This window comes from Empidonax traillii, unplaced genomic scaffold (genome assembly GCF_003031625.1).
Source record: "Empidonax traillii isolate 1590-97213 ecotype Southwest subspecies unplaced genomic scaffold, ASM303162v1 scaffold27:size3997909, whole genome shotgun sequence".
In the NCBI taxonomy this organism is placed as follows: Eukaryota; Metazoa; Chordata; class Aves; order Passeriformes; family Tyrannidae; genus Empidonax; species Empidonax traillii.
Window position 1 is genome coordinate 655868 of NW_020955220.1, and position 11247 is coordinate 667114.

An 11247-nucleotide genomic window follows, 5' to 3' on the forward strand; every position below is an offset into this window, starting at 1 on the left:
CCCAGTGACTTTTTTATTTTTGCTCTGTACAGCTTCTGGCCTTGTCTCTGCTGCAGTGGGCTGCACAATGAATTATCTGTCCAAGGCTTCCTTGCGTCTGGGGCAAATCCAGCCGAGACTGCTCTTGGCTGCTGGGAGAGCTGTGTGTGAAACAGCTCTGACCAGAGCCTGGGAAACTGGCACAGTGAAAGAGGAGAGGTTTGAAGGGGAGGGAAGTGATGCCCTGAGTGTTGGCTGGCCCAGGTTTGGGGGTAGGGGTTGGATGTGACCCAGCTCTCCTGCCCTTGCTGTTGTTGCTGGGGCACTTTGTGAGCTGGTGACAGAGCTGGGCTGAAGGACAGTCATGTGCTGTGGTGCCCAAACAGTTTCTTTCTCCACTGTCTTATTCCTGCTGGACCTAATTAGAGCCTGTCCCCTATCACAGGTGAGTTTCTTCCAGGTTTGGGTACTTTCAGGTTCAGAGAGGACTCCCAAGCTGTGAAGAACAGTGACTGGCATCACTCTGAAAGTGGTACTTGGAACTCAGTGATCTCCAGAAAAAGGGCTTCCTCTGCCCTCTGGGGTTCAAGTGCCACCTCTCGTGGCATGCCACAAAGCCATTCTGATTTCCTCTGGCCACTGAGCTCCCCTGCCTTGGCCCTGCTCTTTGAGGGCATGTTTGTATTTGACTTGGTGGTGGAGAAGGAAAAATCTCTGTGAAGAAGGCTATGGACACAATATCAGTTTCTATCATCATTTTAATCTTTTACTTTTTTTCATCCCTATTGAACCAACAACACAAACCCACAGAACTGCTGGCAGTGGGTTGCCATCCCCATCCAAGCCCTGGGTACTGCCTGCCTCCACATCCCAAATGCCAGGGGAAAGGCTGCATCCTACCCCTTTCTTTAGGGAGAGCTCAGGAGCCCTTTTCTACTAAACCTTGTTCCTATGTACCTTCAGGTACTTGTCCTGTGGACATCTGAGGTTTGACTGCTTTTATTCCTTTTCCTGTCTTTGACAAATCTCTTATGTAGTTCATCATCCCAAATCAGTTTGTTAATTTCCTCCTGCTCTTCCCCATCTCCTCCCACTCCTTCTCCCACTAATTAGAGTGAAGGCCTAATGGAGTATTACTGTGAGGGACTAGGCAAGCTTCCCAAAGTGCTTACCTAAGAGGACAGCACTTTGACTAATAGATGCACATTAAGGCTGTGCATCCTCTCATCGTCTTGTCCTGAGAGAGGGAGGAGGGGACCAAGAGTACGGAGCAGAGCTACACGTAACACTATTGGAATCGCTGGCTCTCTCCACATATCCAGGTTGTGCTACACAGTTAGACCATCACTGCTCTCAGATTCACCCTTATGGATGGGTTTTAGATCTAAGTTGGTCTTTGGTAACACCCCAGCCAGGTGGATTTGACTTCCAGTAGATGCAATGTGGCCCTTTGCCAGTTCCAGATACCAGTTTTCCTGCTTGGGGGAAAGCGGGTTTTTTCCTCATGCCATCTTTGTACAGCACCCAGCACAGGAGGGCTCCTTCAGTCCCCCAAGGGACGTTCTGAAGTTCCTGCATCAGTCCTTTGAACACTGGATCACCAAAAGCTGCCCTGAGATGAGACACTGGGGCAGCCAGAAGGAAAGCAGGAGGGATGGGGTCTGTCTGATAGCATAGAGCACTTTAGAAGCTACTGTATATATACCTAGACCTCCTCCCAGGAATGTCATTAGAGCTTTTTTCCTGTTGGTCCTTTGGCTTTGAAGCCTCCTGTGCATTTTCCAGAGGCTGCGCCCAGCACTGGAAGAGAGTGTGAGGCTGGAACTGTACCTGAACTTTGGGGATGCACTTGGATGATTGACAGTGATGATCAATTTGTTTCTCTGTCCTTGTTCCCGCAATTTGGTTTCTGAACCTGTGCTGGGTTGCAGAACGAATTGGATCAGCCTGACAACCATCACCAACGTCATCTGCAACCTTCAAATGTTTTGCAGCTCAATCCTCTGGACCCCTGGAGGGCCATCACACTGACATTTAAACCTTGTAAATTGCAGCAGCGCTCAGAGGCACCAGGAGAAAAGTCAAGTGCTTCAGTTAAGATGTGGGCAGGCATGGGTCTGCAAGTGGGTGTTTGCTGGTTTAGTGTATGGGGACATCTGATCTTGGGAGAGAGGTAGCCAAGGTAGCTTGATGTAAAATGGGGGTGGGCAGAGTGAATGGGAGAGGAGTGAGCTGAGGCTATCGTGGGCCTTTCTGAGGAGGGAGAAAGGATTTCCAGAAGCTAGTTTGGAGAAGTAAAGCCATGGTGTCTGTGAAATGTGGGTGCTGAGGTTCAGGGGACTACTGATGGCTGGGCCTGGGGATGGCATCAGGGGACAGCTTATGGCATGCTTCTGAGATTGTTTCACCCAGGAAAGTATAACTTCCTAAGTGTATAGAGCACGTGCATGAGGTCAGTCTTACCTTTGTTTCACTTGGGCTCTCCAGGTGTCCCAGATTTCTCTCTGCCACTGCTTACTGGGAGCCACCCTTTTGGTGCCTGACCTCTTAGTAACCTCACCTAGGTAAGAGGTGGTTGTTTGGAAACGGTTTTTTGTGCGCTGGCTAGCTTTGCTCCCTGATTAGTAGTAGCTCTATAACAGGAGAGATGTAGGGATAGACACAGGACAGGTTCAAATTGTCCAGCTTCACTCCCTGAAGTCAGCATCTGCTGAGTCACCCATGCTGCTGATATTCTTTACGAGGGTGCTTCAGGGGGACGCTTGGCTAAATTAAGCCTCAGCATCAGGACCCTAAGGGCAGTGATGGAAATGGCTCTGTGCATCTCATTCATCTCCTCTTATGCTGGGCAAGGCCGTGAAACCTACAAGTGCAGACACTGATACTAGACCTGAGCTTGGCCCAGCTGCAGCACGGATCACAGTCGGTCCCTGGTTCTCAGGCTCCAGGCTTTCGAGTGCTGGTACCTGACATGTGAGTGCTGGGAGAATGAGGAATCCATCACAGCAAGAAGAGCATCCTCAGGGCAACTGCCCATGTGCATCTAAAGTTGAGGGGGAGGGATACAACACTTTCCTGTTGCAGGGAGGAGGGTTATCACCATCCTGGCCACCCACCCATGCAAGGGGATCCTTCAATCTTATTTATGCGAGCACTGGGGAGGAGGGATACCAGAGCTCCCCTTGGGCTGGGCACCACTCTCTCCCTGCCTCAGTGAAGGCACAATGAGTGGCCACAGAGCAGGGTCACTCAGTAGTGCTCCCATCAGGGAGGAAGCCTTCCTGCGCCCTGGCAAACCCCTAGTGAAAGACAATCAGGCTCACTGTCACTGAGCTAATTCCGACGGCATAAAAGCAGTAATGAAATTCACGGCAGGATTAGCCTCTCCATCCAATGGGCCGGCGCCACAGTGACATATCGTGCTTCTTGCCCGAATGTAACACACCATCTAATTTACGTCGTGTAGCGAGCGGGAATGAAATGTTCATAAAGAATTGCTGAATCTTGTCACCTTAACTGCGGCCCCGGGCTCTGAGGCATCTGTCAGGGAGAGGAGAGCGGAGAAGGAGGCTCCTGCCTTGCAAAGCTGCGACCAGGGCTTTGGGAAAGGGGAGATGGCTGCATTAATCTTCTGGGTCTGTGCAATGGAGATGTAGCGTGTGGGGATGAGGACTCTAGGCTGGAGGAGGGGGGCTGTAGAGCTCCCTTGCATGTGCACGCTGTACTGAGTGGTGACAGTGACAAGGAAGAGGCTGCTAGATCCTTCCTGCCCCCAGAACTGCATGCCTGGGATGCATGAGAAGGGACTTGTAGTGGTGTGAAAATAAGGGGCAGCATCCTTGGAGATCTACGTGCTCACGGCAGAACATAAGTTCCCAAATTCCATATTGGGTCCCACATGCAGGTGCACACCAGTCAGCAACTGCAGGTGTTGCTTGCCTTGGGAAGCGTGTGCATAACCCTTCTGCTGTGGCTCAGCAGCCCTTTTCCCTCCCTCCCCTCCATAAATGTTTACTTGCAGTTAATTTTCATGGATCCTAATGGCTCGGATCCTGCTAGGGGGGATCGTGCTTGCCTCTTCAGTCAGAAAGTTTGCAGAAAAAAATAGCCCTTTCCTGTTGTGTTTGGAGTAATAGCGTCTTAGTGTCCGGAGGGGAGTTGGCAAGGAAACAGGGAAGTTTATTAAGAGTAAGAGATTGAATTCTGTTGGGTTTAATTGGAAGTGCTTGAGCAAACAGGGGAGGGAGCTGTCCAGTCTAGCTCTCTGGACGTGGCAGCACTGGCCCCAGGCTCCATGACCATGGAGCTGACTGGTCCCAAGGCCACCTTATCCCCTTGACTGCTGGGGAAGCTGCAGCATCTGGCTTGTTTGCTTCCTTGAGGTCATCTGTGCACCTCAACCCTGGCCTCCTACTCCATCAGTGGGATCCTACGTGGGGTCTGGAAATGCTGGGTCAGGAAGGATGCAGCTCAGAAGTGTCTGGGAAAAGGCAGTATTTGGATCCATATTTTACTTTGGAAGCTGGTTCAGGGTGCAAAGTGTGCAACTGAGGCGTGACTCCTGTCTCTCCTGTGCTACTGAGTCCCCTCCATGAAAATCTGGATTTTCTTCCTCAAGCAGGGCCTGCACAGCTCCAGACTGGGATTCAGCAGCAGCTGGCTGAGGTGCAGGTATTGGGTACCTAATTTGCAATTGGGATATGTTTTGGGAGAGTAACTTAAACTTGAAAGGCCTGCTCTGCTTTCCCATTTTAAAGTAAATGCGAAGCAAATCCACTTTTGGATCCTAATCCCCACAACCATCCTTCAGGGCATGGAAAATCTCCAAGTTAGATTCCTGTGGATGAAAACATCTGCCTGCCTTGGGCTGGTCTGGACACTGCCTGCAGTACGAGCTGCAGCACCTTTGTGCCCCTCCTGTACTGATACTCACAGCCACGCAAAGCAGTATGGAAATGTACCTTTGTGGTTGCAAAAGTAGCTGAATGCCAGAAGTCTGATTTTGTCCTAGAAAAGCTTCTCCTCCAAGACCTTCTCTAGTCCCACACAGTTGAAAGTGGCATCCAAGGGTTGGACTTGATGAGGTCCTTTCCAACCCATCTGATTCTATGATTCTATGATTCTGTAAATATTCTCCTTGCAGAAGAAGGTAAATGGGGGCTCAGACATTTCTTTTGCTTTGAATTCAGCTGATCGCTCTGCTGAAAAATTCAAAATTAAAGAACAATAAATAATTTATTACTTTATTTACTTTAATTCAATAAATTGCTTCCCCACAAATTAAGATATATTGCTTCAAATTAAATGTTTCATTAAATCTGAGATTAAACTTTTGGGGACTGGGGAAAGTAAGACTTTTTAATTTGGCTGGAAACATGAAAACTGCCATTTCCCATTGCTTTAATTGCAAACTCTGGAACAAAAGTGACACAAATTTTACAAAGCGCAGTTGTGCTGGTTTGGTCGCTGCTCCCACTCCTCTGGGAGATCAATGGGTTTCTCATTCTGAGTCTTCCAGGGTGACACGTGGCTGCAGACTTTCAGCTGCAAATTCAAAGGGAGCACACCTCTAATCCCAACCAAGCCTCACAGGAACGAGCTTTAATTGAATCACTTTGTGTCTCTTAGACTTTGCAGGGTCTTGTTTCTCCACAACCTTGCTTCGTGGGTGAAACTGTCATAGTGCCTGTGCTCCAGCCACACTGTATGCTCTTTGTTTTATATATATATATATATATATATATATATATTTAACTTCCTCTTGGTTGATGCCCTATCCTGGGACTCCTGAAGGTGGGGTTTCAGCCATATGCTATATCCCAGTCTCCAAAGGTGGTCTTCACCTCTGATGAATGCAAGATATAATCTCATGTCTCTGTTTTCCAGTGGTCTTATACATGCAGAGGTCTTCTACAGGTTCTCACTAATGTGATGGCCAAGAGACAGAGATGAATGGGACAGACAGACTTGCACAGTTGGAGATATATGTAGACTAAAGTGAATGAGTTTGCTGGCTCTCTGGGCAGTGATCTGCTTTGTACTGCACCTAGCGTGAGAGAGAGCTACGAGGTGGGATCTCTGGGACCTGTCTGGCTGCTGCACGTCAGTACCAGCTTTTGTAATTTATCAGGGACTGCTGGAGGGGCTTCCAGTTAGCACGTGCCTCCCTAGGTACTCAGGCACCTATGCACCAGTACACCCACTGCAGAGCTCCTCTGTGCCCTGTGACAGTCTGTGCTGCTCCACTTAGGAACAACTTGCACAAACACAGTCGCAGGAGCAAATAATTGCTAAAGCGCTCCTATTCTTTCCCCTTGGACTCTGTTAGCAGAAGAACTGTAGGTGCTATGAAACAGTGCTGAAGGAATACTCCCTCTCTTGTCCAAGCCCTGGTTGGCAGGCTTTGAGTGACAGAAATGCTGCAAATAGTTGGTTGTGATTATGTCCTTTTTAGTGCCCTCTTCTCCCATGGCAGCAGGCTCACAACTCTGTGTCCTTCACTTGTGATGGTATCTGCTGCAGGTTTGCAAAACTGGGACCATAGTTGTCTTTCACAAGAGGATTAGAGCAGCAAAAGAGGTGTTTGGGATATTGGGTGGTGTCTGATGGAGGGAGAAGGCCTTCTGCTACCTACTCTGGGCTGCTCTGAACAGAGCTGGTAGGAACCTGGGCAGAGACAAGACTGTGCTTCTTTTATCTTTGTGTTTAAAAGCTTTCCCTGAAGGGAAATCTTTCCTTATGAGGGCCTTTTTGCTTTCAGGAGAGGTTTCCCTCTAGGGAACCTTCTAATGGTTTGGGAAAATTTCGTTTTCTGAGTTGTCCTTCAGGAACCAAATAGCTGGAAAATGACCCCTGAGGAATGGGGTGCACATGGGGTGTGGGAGTTAGCTCTGCAGGCAGGGTCCCACACTCCATCTCTGAGCAGTGAATGATGCTGGAGAAGCAACCTCTGAACTGCATGTGTGTCAGATCCTGGAACTCAGGTTGGGGCTTCTGGACTCAATGGGTTCACGGCAGAGGGTTTTTGGATCTGTGAATTGTAACATCCCTCTGCGATATGGGGAAAGCCACAGTCGCTGCAGCAAGTGGGCTTTTGCCAGGCAAAGTCTCTTATGTACGTACTATGCAAGTCAAGAGTATTTACAGGAGATCTCGCTGCCTGTAACTTAAAGCTTTAGCGAAACAAATTGGAATTGCCTTCTGGAGGCCATTGCTATAAATTACAGCCTCAACATCTGTCCACATCTGCAATGTCTAGACAATCCGTCTCGGCTAGAAGAGGGAGGGTGGGGGAGACTGTGATCACAGTGGGGAGGGGAAGCAAAGGGCTTATGCTGGGGCTTGTGCCAAGCACCCTGGCTCATGCTGCCCCTCTGCTTTTGAGCATGATGCTCAAAGTGGGGTCCAGCCCAGTCAGGAGGGACTTGCAGGGGCATCTGAGGCAGGAGGAGACACACCTGCCTTCCCCCATTGCAGATTGATACCAGCAACAAATTTGGCCCTTGGAAGTGTTGACGGCTGCTGCCTCCTTTATTGTATGTTGGAGGATGTGAGGGAAGACAGCGCCTTCAGGCAGGCTTGTTCCCGGCTTTCCCTGGCCCCTGTGCAGCGCTTGCGATAAAGAGGCCTGGCCGTCAGCTGAACGATTGTATTTTTTTTACAGTTCCTAGCGCAAACCTTCTCATTTATATGTAAAGTAGCCATTAGTCATAGCTCTGTTCCCTCACACTGCCTGATGTACAATCACATTTTGCAGTGGATGAATCTTTCCACACAGCTGCTCTGCTATGAATAATCCGTTGCTGGGCCCATAAATCAGAAAAAAATCATGCACCTCCTTTGCCTGATCCTTACACAAAGTCATATATTTTACATGAGGACAAGCTAAATATTCATGAGGCTTTAAAAGGCTGTTCTGACTACAAGGTACTTGTTGGGGTTGTTTTTGTTCTATCGGGTCAGATTTGGTGGTTTGGGTTTGTTTTTCATCCTTGGAAGAAGAAATCTTTCTTTCCCCTTTGCCACCCTTCAGGCAGCAACACTGAGCTCTTGACAATGATCCTCTGGACTCGTGTTTGCTGAAGGACTGATGAATTTGTCATTGCTGCTGTCTCAAGGACAGGCTGATGGAAGGTGCTGCAAACACCAGAGGATGCGTCCTAGGGAGATGGCCAGGCCTCAGAGTAAAGGAGCTGCTTTTAGGGTAAAGAGGTGCTTTCCAGATCTGTGCTGGGGCACCTGGCTGGCTGGGAGTCGGGGTGCATGTTTCTGCATGTGCATGTTTTCCGCATTGTGCCTCAGCTGGGTGTTCAACATCAGGGCCTCTGGCAAGACTGTGGGTGAAACTGGGAAGGCTGCTGGCAATGGCTATAGTCTCTGTTCAAGAAGGTTCTTATCACCCTGATTCCTTTTAATCCATATTTTAAACAAAGCACTGCATAGTCTATGGAGAGGACTAGGACCAGGGCTTCAGCATCTCCTGCTTCCCAGTGGCCAAGCGGATTTGGTGGGAGAACAGCACTATGCAGCCATAGTGGTAAGATGGGAAACGAGCTCAGGTTTACCTGCTCAGAATCCCTGTGAGGATGCCCTACTCTCAGGACCTGGCCTTTCTGAGACATTCCCACACTCTGCCTTGGCCATGCAGAGCCTCCAAGTGGCAGTAGTGATGCTGTTCCTGCAGGGAGGGCCCTCAACCCCCACAAGAGACCCTGACAAGTGTGAAGACAAGAGGCTTTTCACCCAGTATCCACTGAATTAGCAGCTCCCCATAACTGAAGGGACCAGTCTCATCCTTCCCTGCCCTGGAGCGTAATTCCCACCCGCCTTTGCAGTAACTCTGCTATTTGTCTGATGGCAAGAAAAGTCAGTTTGACTGGCAAGCAAAGAAGCATTTGTTTATATTTCCTGAGTATCATTTTCCTGACACTATAGTGAACGAAAACAGCTCACTGTGCTAGCAAACAAGTTTGGAAGCAGGCAGAAGGTGAGAGGAGGAAGCACATGGCTGGCAGAGACAGGAGAGGGGATGCAGCTCCCCTTTTCAGCAGCACAAGGAATACAATCAGCTCAGCCTGTAATGTCAATCCACAGCCTGACTGCTGGGGTTTCTCTGCAGACAAGCTCTTCTTTCTGGTCATCCCCTCCATACATGCAGCCTTGCATTTCTCCTTATACCAGGTAATGAGTACTGTCCTGTTCAGTGAATGTAATTCATACCCATGGTCTTGGACTATCTCCTTTTGCTCTTGCATGACTGAGTGGCAAAGTCCTTTTGTCCTAAAAAACCCCTTTTCCCCCATCCTGCTTCCAGTTTCCCCAGGCCACTGCACACCAAGCCCCTTTAGCTGAGATGCCAGTGCCCTGTGTGAAACATGTCACGGGTGAGCTGGGATATTTCTGGGTGCAGGAAGCCCTGTTGCTTTCTCACAAGTTCTTATGCTGTCAGACATTGTCTGTGTGCTCACCACTGAAACACACCCCCAATAACAGCTGCTGTTGCTGATAAGTTCTTGCAGAACAAAGGGAATAACAAAAGGTTCTTCCACTGGAGTGGTCTCTTCTTTTCACTTGCCTTTCTTTTTGCTCCAACTTGGAAAGAATGAAGTCAAGGCACTGCCAAAGCAGAGGAAAACAAGGCCAAGCACACACAGATGGTGACTCCACAAATTTAATTTAAAATCATCCTTTATTATTCAAAATATTAAAATTCAGGCAATAATGCCCAAAGGAGCTGCACTGATTAAAGCTACCTAATGTTTCATAGCCAGATCTTGCTGCTTCCACCAAGGGTCACGAGGACAAGAAGTGAAACCCCTCCGGACTGCAGAGAAAGGTAGGGTGTACCTGCTGTAGATCACTTAACCAGTTACTTACTGACCCAATCAGCTTCACTTGAAGCAAAGCACCAGCTGTTCCTTACCCAATTAATGACTGCCACAGCAAATTAACATGGCGTTACACCAGGCGTGGATGTGGTCCGCAGAGTCCGGAATGCACAGAGCAATATGCTATTGCAAAAATAATCACAGTAATATCTTTACTGTTAGGTAGCATCCTTCATCTGGAAGGATGCTGAGGTCCCTGAGCGCTATGTGGCTCACTTCATGCAACGTGTTCTGCAGTGAGGGGGTGGAGGGCAGGGAGGGAGTGTATGGTTGCTGTTTCAGGGGAAAGTAAAGAGGAGATGGTCAGGGCAGCTCTACTGTGGCAGAGGCAGCACTGACCACACGTGTCTGGTTCCTGAAATCCAAACAAATAATTGTTTAATTGGTTCTAAATCTGCTGAACTTGAAGTGTGCCTTCCCCCTGCCTTATGCATCACAGTCCTTTCCACTGCCTCTCCTCTCGGTGTATGATGTGACATCCCGACCCACCACAGATCCAATGGGTGTCCTGGCTCGGTGTGCTGGCCATTCTCCTCTGGTTACAGTGGACATAGCAAGCTCCTGGGTGCAGAGCTGGCCATCCAGCTGCAGTGAGCATCTTGCAGTGGGAAAGAACCACAAGGTTGGGCTGCAGACGCAGGAGAAGTTCACGTGGCAAGGTGTTACTCCATGCTCGGTGCTGCTGGGCCAAGTGCTGCATCTCTGAGTCCTCCCTCAGATTCTCTATGCCGTGGTGGAGGCCCTTGCCCTGTCCCTCTGCAGTCGCCCTGCACTGTGGGATCCTGCTGCCAGTATGGAAGAATAACCCAGCCACTATCTTCTTCCACTAAGTTTTAAGTCCAGCACCTATATACTAATTAGTTTTGGCTCCACATAGTTCATGTTTTTTATAACCCTCAGACATTAATCCCCTATAAATTTCAGTCCAGACAGATCAATCAGCCTGGAGGGCTTTGGGACACTGGTGTTTAGTGCTGAAGCATTACATTTTTCAATTTTCCTACAATTAGGCCAGCATCGGATATTATTGACAAATAAACCATGCAATCAAAGCCTTCATCCTGTCACGCTGCTGAGAAGAGGATCCATTTACATCCCAGCCAACTGCAGGATGCCTGGAGGGAAGAGACAGGGGAGAGCCATGCCTCAAGCACTGGCGGCCCCTGGTTGCCTGCAGTACTGTTACAGGAGCCACCCCTTTGTAATTATAGGACTCCCTCATTATAATTACTGTTATTTATATAATTGTGGTGAGCATTTTCAGTGCTGTCAGCAGCCTGGAAACTGCCCAGCCCCACTACAGCCAAGTGTTTCAGGTGTTTCGCTGCTAGGAGTCTGGGCTTAAATTATGATGGCCAAGAGCATGGCTGGACCAGTCCAG

The 11247-nt window shown here is 49.0% G+C and overlaps 1 long non-coding RNA gene across 1 annotated transcript; it reads right to left on the reverse strand.

Annotated features, from left to right (window-relative positions):
• Positions 1-1807: 1807 nt before the first annotated feature.
• On the reverse strand, positions 1808-3778 carry LOC114070156. Its single transcript, XR_003573882.1, has 3 exons — positions 3491-3778; positions 2443-2612; positions 1808-1899 (listed from the first exon to the last, which is right to left on the reverse strand). It is a non-coding gene; the product is annotated as an uncharacterized LOC114070156 (long non-coding RNA).
• Between the last annotated feature and the right edge of the window lie 7469 nt (positions 3779-11247).